Below are 11809 nucleotides of genomic sequence, written 5' to 3'. Positions count from 1 at the left end.
GTGGTTTATAAGAAATTTGTTGAGTTATTCTTTCTATCAGTGTTGTTTGAGGATTTATAGGTTCCAGTTTTACTAAGTGTTTTCCTTCTCCTTTTATCTTCTATTGCTTGGTTTTGGTAAGGTGAAGAATACATTGTTCTGAGCTCAGAAAACTGTCTATGTTGTCACTTACTCATCTCACAAAGAACCAACAGAAGCACAAAGACCCAAATTACAAAAATTTGTCACCTAAGAATCTAAGTGTATTGTTATAAATCTCTCTCATCATCTCATCTCAGGTCAATTATTTACAAGTTATGTTCATTGTGATTTAATGGAGCACATTCTTTTTGTTAGCAAATGAATTCTTGCCAGACTTGGGACCTACGGTAAATGTAATGAAAAGCATCAAAAAGAAGAAATGAGCTCTTTCACAAACATAAGCATTACTTTAGACACTCACTAAACTTGTTTGCACCAAATATTACACGTTCAGTATTTGGAAGTCTGGGAGGTGTTGGGCAAATGATGCATTGCCCAATATAGGCTTATTTTCTTATTTCTTTTCAGTTTATGATCATGACATAAAGAAAAATGAATGATCGACAGTTCTTTGGGGAGTTCAGAACATCATCTTTGTATTTGTTTTCCCATTGCAGTCTTACTGCTGCTCTCAAAAAAACAAAAACAAACAAAAAAAAAACCTTCAAAGAGTTACTTTCATTGTTTTTCTATTTAATGTAATATGTATGCACTTCTTGTCCTCTCGTGTCAGTCTCACAGACCGGTACACAGCTTGTGTTTATAACATAATCTCCTAGGGATGTTTTCTCTGATTTCCTGATCAGGATATCAGAATGAGGAAAGAAGAGACAGATCACAAAAAAATTATCCAGATTTTACAAAGAACACCATAAATATTTGGACTTGCATAGTTTATTTACAGTTAATAAGGGGGAGAGATGATAGATTCTGCAGAAACAAGTCATGAGAAGTAACAGAATTCATGTTTTTTTCAAACTGGCTGTTAATTTCTATTCTGTTGGAAGGAGTACCCATACACTAGAGACAAGTGCTCTATTGTCTGCTTCTGCTTTACGTGTAGAAGGAATATCATTTTCATTAATCTCTGCTAGGGAAAAATGAAGATTGAAGGGGAGAATACTGCTCCCACTCCCCTCTTATGCTGATGCCATTTCTATGAGGCAAAGGGTAGCAAGAACAAATGTATGCCACTTCATTTTCCTTATTCATTTGTGGGACCTATTCACTAATTCATTGTGCCCCAAGGAATTACCTGATTTTCCATTTCATATTCTGAAATTCACCACTTGGGCTTGCAGGAAAGAGTGGTAATGGATGAATTTGCAGAAGGAATGTTGTTCCTAGCAAGGCCATTGAAAGAGAAACAGAAGGCCACAAGACCTTTTGGCCTAGTCTTTTCTCTTCTCTAGAACAGACTCTGGAAGCCTCTTCTGCTCCTTCAACAGGGTGCTGTTGTGCTGGAGGAAATAGATAAATTTTGAAGAAATTGAATTTTCTTTCTAAGTTGGAGAATCAGGACAAAAACTTCAAAATGAGCAACAAGTACTTTGTGGGAGCCCAGTCATATTCATGATGCCTCCATTTTTGAATGTGAGATCACCTCGTATGCAACACACTCCATCACACACCAGCTTACCTCCAAGGGTTGACGTTTAAAAAACTTCTAGGCATCAGATGGTCTCCCAGCTTGCATGAATGTGAAAGATAAGAGGTCTCCTACTAATTTTTTTTTACTGATTCATCTCAGACGTTCCTCCTATGTCTCTTCCCAAAGATCACTGAAAAGTTTATTTGCCACAGATTAATTCATTCTGTCAGAAATGAAGACAAAGGGAATACTGTAGAGGTAGCTTCAGCCATCTTCAATTTTGATAAGCCTCTATAAGGAGCTTTTGAAAAAACATAAAAATTTAAAAGATCCTTAAAAGTAGTTTTTCATGTTTGCCCTAACAGAGTAGTAATACTTTAAAAACAGCAGGTAGCAAGATCCAATCAATAGGCCATTAAGATACTGGCAGCACCAAGACAAGACTACACAGTAAAGAAATCAAGAAACCTTTAACTTTTCCAATTTTGGCCAAGAATACACAAGAAAGTTGCATTATTTATTTCGTAAGACTAACTTAAATAATGTTATCCTTTTCTTGGCATCAGAAAAGCCCTTTACATAAGTAAATATGAAACTAGTGAGCTAATGATAAGAGGAGGCTCAAGGGAGACCTTATTGCTCTCTACAATTCCCTGAAAGGAAGGTGTGGAGGGCTGGGGATTGGCCTCTTCACACAGATAACTACTGATAGGACTAGATGGAATGGCTTCAAGTTGCACCAGGGGAAGTTCAGGTAGGAAATTAGGAGACATTTCTTTTCAAAAAAAGCAGTCAGGCATTGGAACGGGTTGCCCAGGGTGGTGGTGGAGTCACCATTCCTGGAGGTGTTTCAGGACAGGTTAGATGTGGCACTTAGGGTTTAGTGGTTTAGTGGTTAATATTGGTGGTAGGAAGATAGTTGGACCAGATGATCTTGGTGAGGTCTTTTCCAATCCTAATGATTCTATGATTCTATAATAATGAGACACTCAGTTTATCATAAAGTCATGGTTCTTTGGGCCAAAAGATGTTTTACAAAATATATATAGTACTTCTTCTTGCTTTATTTACATAGGTTAATACCAATTTCACCAAATTCTTGAGGGAAAGAATCATTCATATGTGGTTATTAAACAATTGTTTGCATGCAATTGCTGGCACATGAACAGATCAGGCTGTTAATATATAAGAGCCAGGAGATTCTTTGTTTCCCATGTAGCATAAGACCACTAACAAACCTTTGCCATTTAGCAGAAGATTGTATGGGCTATGAAAAAGCATCATCCAGCTTCACTTTTATTCATAATGACTATGTAGTGGATTCATGTTTCAGGTCTCACCAGTTACAAGAAGTTGCAAAACACTATGTGGAAAATAGTACTGGTCTGTGCACCATTTCCAAAGATCATGGTACTGTTTTTCTAGTTTAATCATAAGTTTGAAGCTGGTTGATTTATTTATATTTTTACTTTATTTTATTTTATTTTATTTTATTTTATTTTATTTTATTTTATTTTATTTTATTTTATTTTATTTTATTTTATTATTTTATTTTTACAGAACAGCTGTACTCACATTGTGTGCAATATCCAGTCTAGTGTATTTAAATATACATCAAGTATTGGTTAGCTGTGCTGCCCTCTGGCCTGTTTGTTTGTCTCAATTTCTTTTGATTCAACCTTGGAAATACAAGGCCAGAGGTTTTCCACCACAGGTGTCTAATGCCAAGGATCAGTTTTGAGGCATGAATTTCTACTCAATTTCCCCATCATGGTGTGGGGTAGTGGGGTGTATGACAGTGTGCTACTGCTTCCATATGTATCTTGAGCTCATTTTCCACAAAACCTAACAGCCCAGTTTCACTGTTGAGCTTCCTAATCTTAGCTTCTCTGCTGCCCACTGCTGAGAAACATGGCATCCTAAGTGCAGGGGTAAAGGTACTGTGAAAGAGTGGTTTTAAACTAAAGGTTATGTTTGGAATTCCAGAATATGCAGTCTCTTCCCAGTATCACACTGCTGCCTATCCCTGTCCCACACAACAGACCATGATGCCACAGAACAGAGATGACAACTTTCTCACCAAGTGAAGATAAGAGGACAGACATGATAAGCCAGATATCCCATTTTCTGGCTCATCATATTGAATCTGCTGATTTATTTTCTGCCAGAGAGAATGGACAGAAATATATTTTCAGCTTGTAATTTGAAGATGGATTCTTCCTTTCTCTGAATTAGTGTTTGTTATTATTGATCCAATATGAAAAAGACACATTGTTTGTAACTCAGAGTACATAGTTTTGTAGACCTTATTAATGCAATAGCCTTACAGGGCTTGATCCAAAGCTGGTGCAGTCAATGGAAAGACTTGTAGTGACTTCAGTGGACTTTGCATTTGTCAAGTGGATGTTAAGTGTTCGGGGCATAACTTATGGCACCCCTCTGACTGTGACAACAAGAAGCTGCAACCATTCTGCTCCTATTGCAGTTGAAAAGAAAGGGCAGCTGCTGTAATATAGAAACTTCCTTTCCCATTTTCTGATCTATGCACATATGTAGCTACCTAAAAGTATGAAGGTCTCTGAACTACTTTGCTCTCAACAGCTTCTGCTGGAAAGAGAACCAATGAAATTTACTTCCTAATAAAAAGTTAAAGAGCAACAAATTATGCTTCAGCTTATCAAGATGAGAGAGATAGAGAACAAGAAGCTTATGATCTGAGCTTCTATACACTGCCCTGTTCAATTCTTCAGGTGTACATGCCTGATTAATAGGCTCTCCTATAGACTGTAAAATCTGCACAGATATGCAACAAGCACAGTAAAGACAGCTGAACTAAACCAGCTGTAATACTGACTAAAATAAAAGATTAAAGGGGGAAAATATTTTCTTTTTTCTTTCTTTTTCTTTTTTTTCCTTTTTTTTTTTTTTTCTTTTTCTCTTTTAAGACTGCATATTATAGGAACTGAGAGGGATCTCCTTACAATATGCCACGTTTCAAAAATACTTTGTTTTACAACTCAATAATATAATCATTTCACTGGTAATGTTGATTTTTTTTCCAAGCATTCTTTTCAGAAACACATCTGCAGGTGGATTGTGTAGTGCCTGCTTTCTGCTTGTACAAACAGTATATGTACTAGATGTGATATGGATACTTAATCGCAGAATATCCCACTTTGGAAGAGACCCACAAGGAATAACAAGTCCAACTCCTGGCTCCACACAGGACCACCCAAAAACAAACCAAGTGTCTCAGAGCATTGTCCAAATGCTTCCTGAACTCCAGCAGCTCAGGGATGTGGCCACTGCCCTGGGGAGCCTGTCCCAGTGCCCGACCACCCTCTGGGTGCAGAACCTTTCCCTAACCCCCAGCCTGACCCTCCCCTGTCCCAGCTCCATGCCGTTCCCTCGGGTCCTGTCGCTGTCCCCAGAGAGCAGAGCTCAGCGCCTGCCCCTCCGCTCCCCTCGTGAGGGAGCTGCAGGCTGCCATGAGGCCTCCCCTCAGCCTGCTCTTTTTGGGCCTCTGGCAAAGGACCTCAGCTGCTCCTCATACATCCTCCCCTCTAGACCTTCTCCATACCCCTCCTTTGGACACTCTTTAACGGTTTTATCTCTTTCTTATAGTGTGGCATCCAAACCTGCACACAGTACTGAAAGTGAGGCCACACCAGCACCTAACAGAGGAGGACAATCCCTTCCCTCAACCAGATAGCAATGCAGTGTCTGATGCACCCCAGGGTGCAGTTGGCCCTTTTGGGTGCCAGGGCACACTGCTGGCTCATGCTGAACTGTTGACAAGAACCCCCATATCCCTTTCTGTGGTGCTGCTCTCCAGCCTCTTATCCCCCAGCCTGTATGTATAGCTATGGTTGACCCATCCCAGGAACAGAATCTGGCACTTGCTCTTGTTAAACTTTATATTGTTGGTGATTGCTCAGCCCTCTGTCATGTTAAGACCTCCCTGTAAGCATTCTCTTCCAATGAGGGACTCAACAGCTCCTCCCAATTCTAGTGTTGTCCATAGACATACCTCATATGCATTTGTGTCCTGTATCCAAGTTATTTATGAAAACATTAAAGACAACTGGCCCCAAAATTGAGCCCTGCAGAGCCCCACTAGTGACTATCCACTAGCCTGTTGTTACCCCATTTACTAGAACCCTGATCCATGAAACAATCATTTACCCATCTTATGTATTTTTCTAGCTGTATGTTGGACATTTTGTCCTGAGGGATACTGCAACACAGTATCAAATGCACTGCTGAAATTCAAAAGGATAACATCAGCCTAATCAGCCTGCTAAATTAGAGCTGATACCCAGGAATCCTAGAAAAAGTCAGTAAGTTTAAATTTTGCCCAAACAAAATTCCCAGATAGAACAAGAAAACACAGAACAATGGTTGCTTTAACTATATCTAGTAACAGTCGACTTCACATTTATGTTCTAGTAAGTGATTAGTTCTATCAAAAATTAGATAAATGACCTTCTTTGAAGAAGGAAATAAATACAGTCTTTTACAAAGCTTGAAAAATGAAAATACAACAGCTTATACCCAGAATAATCTATCCATGTGTAACTACATCAGTGGAGTTATTCTAGATTTACACTACCATTTTTCAGTTCAGAATCAGTCTCAAAAAGAGCAGTGACAAAGATCATATAAATAACTACAGACTAAGTACAATAAACTGAGCTATTTTCAGAATTCTAATTACTAAGTGGCACTATTATACTCTTTTTAGTTTTTATTATTTTTATTTTTTTACAAAAGGATGCTTCACATAAATAAGTCAAATCTCATGGCCACTGGGTGCAAGAATTCTAAGGATGTTGTTAAGAGGAGATACCAAGTCACATTTTGCTATGTAACTCTCCAGTTTGTGGCTTCATCTAAACCTGCAATAGCAATAAATACCACAGATATATTTGTTTGGCAGCTACCTTTCCTTATGTCAGCATTGCTGCTGCTGCTGAACAGACAGATGGCCAATAAGGATATAAATGTATGTCCTCTGTACATGAACCATGCTGTCTTTTGTAATATATTAACATCTGTTTAATCGGAATTCAGTGCACCCTCTGCAAGTTTTCTTATGACACCAAGCAGTGTGGTGTGACTGACACCACTGGAGGGAAGGGATGCTATCCAGAGGGACCTGGGCAGGCTTAAGAGGTGGGCCTGGGAACCTCATGGATGTCAACAAGGCCAAGTGCCAAGTCTTGCATCTGGGCTGTGGTGATTTCAATCACAAAGGCTGGGTGAAGAATGGATTGAGAACACCCCTGAGAAGGACCTGAGGGCTGCTGGTTGGTGAGAAGCTCAATGTGAGCCGGCAATGTGCTCTTGTTGCCCAGAAAGCCAACACTGTCCTGGGCTGCATCAAAGGCAGCGTGGCGAGCAGAGCAAAGGAGGGGATTGTCCCCCTCTGCTCTGCTCTTGTGAGACCCCACCTGGAGTTCTGCACCCAGCTATGGGGTCCCCAGCATAAGAAGGACATGGACCTGTTGGAGCGAGTCCAGAGGAGGACCGTGAGGATAATCAGAGGGCTGGAGCACCTCTCCTGTGAGGACAGGCTGAGGGAGCTGAGGCTCTTCAGCCTGCAGAAGGGTCTGAAGAGACTGTGTAGCCTCCTTCCTGCAACATAAAGGGGGTCTACAGGAAAGATGGAGAGGGACTCTTTGTCAGGGGATGAAGTGATAGAACAAGGGGGAATGACTTTAAACTGAAGAAGGGTAGATATAGATTAGATATTTCGAAGAAATTCTTTACCTTGTAGGTGGTGAGGCACTTGCACAGGTTGCCCAGAGAAGAAGTGGATGCTCCATCCCTGGGAGTGTTCAAGGCCAGGTTGGATGGGGCCTTGGGTAACATTGTGTAGAAGGACTTGTCCCTGCCCATGGCAGGGGGGTTGGAATTAGATATCTTTAAAGTCCCTTCCAAAGCAAACCATTCAGTGATTCTATGACTCTATGATTAATCCTCTGTAGGTTTATGCCAGGACAGCTCCCTGGAGACCACATCAACTTCAGAAAACAAACAAACAAACAAACAAAAAACAGTATTCTGCAGTGACCAGGGGTTTGAACTCAGCACGTTAGCCTACAGCAATGTGGGGACTAGAAATCAACAGCCTACACATGAAATAATATTTTGGTGTTGATGTTGCTTGTCTTTTCCAAACTTTTCCTCAAAATCCTCAAGGTTTCTTTTCTCACCTCATCGAGGTGAAAGGCAATGATGACCATGTCTTCTTAATATTTAAAAGCATTCTAATGTTCTCATGTGATATTTAACATTACAAACTATTTTGACTTTTTACTTTACAGAGAAAAAATATATGCATGTTTGTACTCCCTTCACCTACCTTCAGAAAAAAAGAAAGACTTATTTTCAGAAGAAAGAAATACAAAACAAACTTAAGCCCATAAAACTTGTCAGATCTTTACAGGCTTCCAGATGCACTTTGTTAGCAGAAATAATAGATAGAGGCTTGCATCTGTTGTATCACATCTGTGAGGCATCATGCTGGTTCTTGGATGAAGCCAATTTAAAATGTATTGAACCCTGTTTTGCTGATGGCATAATGAGGTCTCTTCCCCCAAGAATATAGTTCTACAGCTTTCTGGGAAACATTTTTCTTTATTTCTATTTGTGTAAGTAAGTTGTGCTATTTTCTGTTGAGAGAGATACTTGGATCTGTCTAATGCTGTCCTCTATACATGCAATAATATTCCAGTTATTCCAGGGTCACTGTTCTAACCTTCCTGTCCAACAAGCTGTATATGCCTTCCTCTTCCATAGCCTGTCAGTTCCTCCAGGTCTTGACTAAACAGATCTGTTGGGTGTTGCCCATGTAGCACATAATTGGGAGCCTAACATGGTTTCATCTTCGTTTGAAGAGGTATTGCATCAATATTTACTGCTGAAAACCAATACTGTAACCTTTCCACTCACTATTAAACCGATACTAACTTGAACCAGACTTTACTTCTAAAATAACTACTACTTTACGTCCAGCTCAACCAGAAAGCTGTAGCAGAAGGAGGGTGTTTACAGCGCCCTGCCTCCTCTGATCTCCCCAGGATGCTCTGGCATTGCACCACCCTTCACTCCAAGCTGCAGCTCATAGCCATCCTGCAGCACCACTCGCTGCCAGATCCCAGAACCCACACCAGAAAACCCACAGCCTTCTCACAAACATATCCACAAGATAGCAAACTGTTCTGCAGTCATGCCCCAAACTTTGAAGTAGCTGGAATAGTGTGGACATCCGTACCCAAACGGCAGGACTATGACCTTCAAGTGTGATAGACTTGGTGTCACTATGGCTGTGGCAATCCTTCCAGACATGCTTAGCAGCTGGTTGTAATCAAATGCTGTAACCACTTCTCTTGCTATTTGCAAACCTATTGTTTATGAATGCTAGAGAAACAAAAAGAAAAATTGTTTTAGGGGATAAAAATATTCTCTAGTTGTTGTCTTCTGAACAAGAAGGATTTCAAACGAAAAATGGGATGCAGTGGGAGTATGGGCACATGTACACTTATGTGTACCCAGACATGTTATAAGCATTTAAATTCACTACCCATGTTCCATGTACACAAGATAGTTTGTATGTCAAGCAGAGTGATTAGTAGTGAAACTATAAACAGAACTTTTCAATTAGCTGCAGCAAGAGCCTCAGAAATCAGAATGCCGGAGTGTGCGGGTCTCTGAAAGCTGGAGGGGATTGTTTCTGTCTGTTTATTTATTTTCTAGTGTGACGTGCTGCTTGAGAACCAAATCATCATGGCCTTGACTTAGTGGGCCAAGTAAATAAGAAGACATCTTTCTGGTACCATGAAAAGGAAAGTTGTGTCCCACTTATCTAAAAAAGTGGCAGCAAGAGAATGGAGGAAAATGAGTTGCTCCCATTCCTGAGCATACCAGCCACTGTAGAGGGCTGATGGCAGACAGAGGAAAGAATTACACAGAGGAGAGATATAGATATGTGCTTTTCCAGAGCACAGGGAGGAGCAGGAAGTAAGGCTAAAGTCTACACTTTGATCTCCACCCAAAGTCCTGCTCCTCCTCCTGTCCAGGTCAGTCCACACTGTAGATTCACAATCCAGCCCTAGGGACTGCTCTCTTTTCCTGGGTTTGATGGGTCAGTTAGTCTCTCTGATGGAAAATCTTGGAGAGGATAATAAGGCTGGAAAACTCTGAGGAAATAAACCCCAGAAAATACACTGGAGAGAAAGGGAAAATGCACATGGATAATCAGCAAAATTGTTGGACAGCTGCAGGCACCTGGGACATCTGCCTTTTCAAAAGCAGTTCTCATAAGCAAAGGGACTGACCCATCCACTCACTCCTATCTGTGTAGATAAACTAATGGGGAAAGTTACAAATTTCCCCCTCCCTCATGATCTGGCACCAATTGGTAGGCTTAGCTGATGCTGTCCTTCATCCTGACCTCCAGCCCAGAGTATTGCAACCAAGTCTAAGATATAAACAACCCATTGTGATAGCTGCTCCTCCTGTGCTATGGGCAGAGAAAGGATGGTCAAAGATGGGATACCACAGCTAAACTTTTCCCTTTTGAACTGAAGGGATTGCTAAAGAGAAATACTTCTATGCCAGCAGTGGCAGTAGGGTTCCTCTCTTCCTCCCCAGAACAAGGGAGGACCAGGACTTTGATTAGACATCAATTTAGCCATGTTAATTTTGACTTACTTGTATGGTATCTCACCTGGAAGACAGTGTCCATTTCATCCATTAGAAATGTGTGTAGTTCGATTATTACTGTTTGGTAAAAATGGGTGTATTTTCGGCTGGTGGAGATGTGCAATGGATCACTTCTAGTGACCGAATGACATGATCTTCAATGTAATAAGTTAATCTATTAAATAGTGAAACTGTCACTGCAAAGCAAGATTAATATGCACAGTTGCTAAAATAGCGCATGCAAATATGCCTAATTAACAATTTGCATGGCCAATGCACAATCAAGGTAATTCCATACCCACCATGAATCGCAAGGAGAAAAGAAAATAAAAAATACCACTAATGGATGCATGCAAGAAAATGGTGCTAACATCCACAACATAATACTATAGTTACACTTATGTGGTATTTATCTCCCAGAGAGACAGAAAATGTTTGTCAGAGAGACATGAAAAACAGTCAGTTTAGCATGGTATATAAACACAGATACTGTGAAACAGAGGCAATTCAAAAAAAAAAAAAAAAAAAAAAAAGGCAACAGTAGAAGAGAGAAAATCCACTCTGTTTGCAAGGCAAAGGTGGAAGTATTTGGGTACAGTCCTGAAATGTGCTCAGCATAACCATAAACAGGAAGATTTGAGAGGCACATTTGAAAAGAGGATGCATCCTGATAGACAGAGGAAGTGAGTGCCAGGTGGAACAGGACCAGTGAAGAGCAAACTCCAGGGCAAACGTGTGCAGGGTATGTAAGGTCAGAGGACATTGAACAGGATCAGGGAGTGTGCTAGAAAGAAACATTCATTCTGAATTAGATTTAAAAGATAGGAAGTAAAAGATGAGAGTAAAGGAACCAGCTAAGAACTACAGTTCTCTTGAAAAAGCTACAGGGGCTCTGGATCTCTCAATTTTTAAAGGAAACATTTAAAGGAAACCATAAAGCCTGAATACCAAAGTGACTTAAGGTGTGGAATTAATATATATTTCAGCAAAGAAATGGAATACATGCAGTGCAGCGAATTAATACTTCTCTCACTTTCCATTAAAGATTTTGTTAGAAGTGATTTTTTTTGCTTACTGAAGAGAGCAGCATCCAGCAGTTCATGTGAGATCAATCTGGATGGGAAGAGAGAGTGGCTTGTTTGGGGTAGGAGAAGGGGGTTATTAACCACCCAAACAAGAGCAATTTTGGTACAGTGAAAGGCTCAGTGCTGCTCCACACCATAATACTCAGTAGAGAGACAACAGACTCTTTGTGGGAGCCTTTTCTAACATCGCTTATGCACCAATCTAATAACAGCTTTTGTAATACACCATTTTCTGGGCTCCCATTTTACTCTCACTTTATTCCTGGGTAGGAAGCACCAGACAGCTGTGTTGCTTCAGCAACAAACCAGAGACCAATTGGTCACCGGGGGCTGCTGTCTCACTGTGCTGCTGCCTGGTCTGGAAAGGATGGAAGAGATTTTACCTTTCTATAATGAAGTCCAC

This window comes from Netta rufina (assembly GCF_964035555.1).
Source record: "Netta rufina genome assembly, chromosome: Z".
NCBI lineage: Eukaryota > Metazoa > Chordata > Aves > Anseriformes > Anatidae > Netta > Netta rufina.
Note: the sequence above shows the minus strand (reverse complement) of the source record.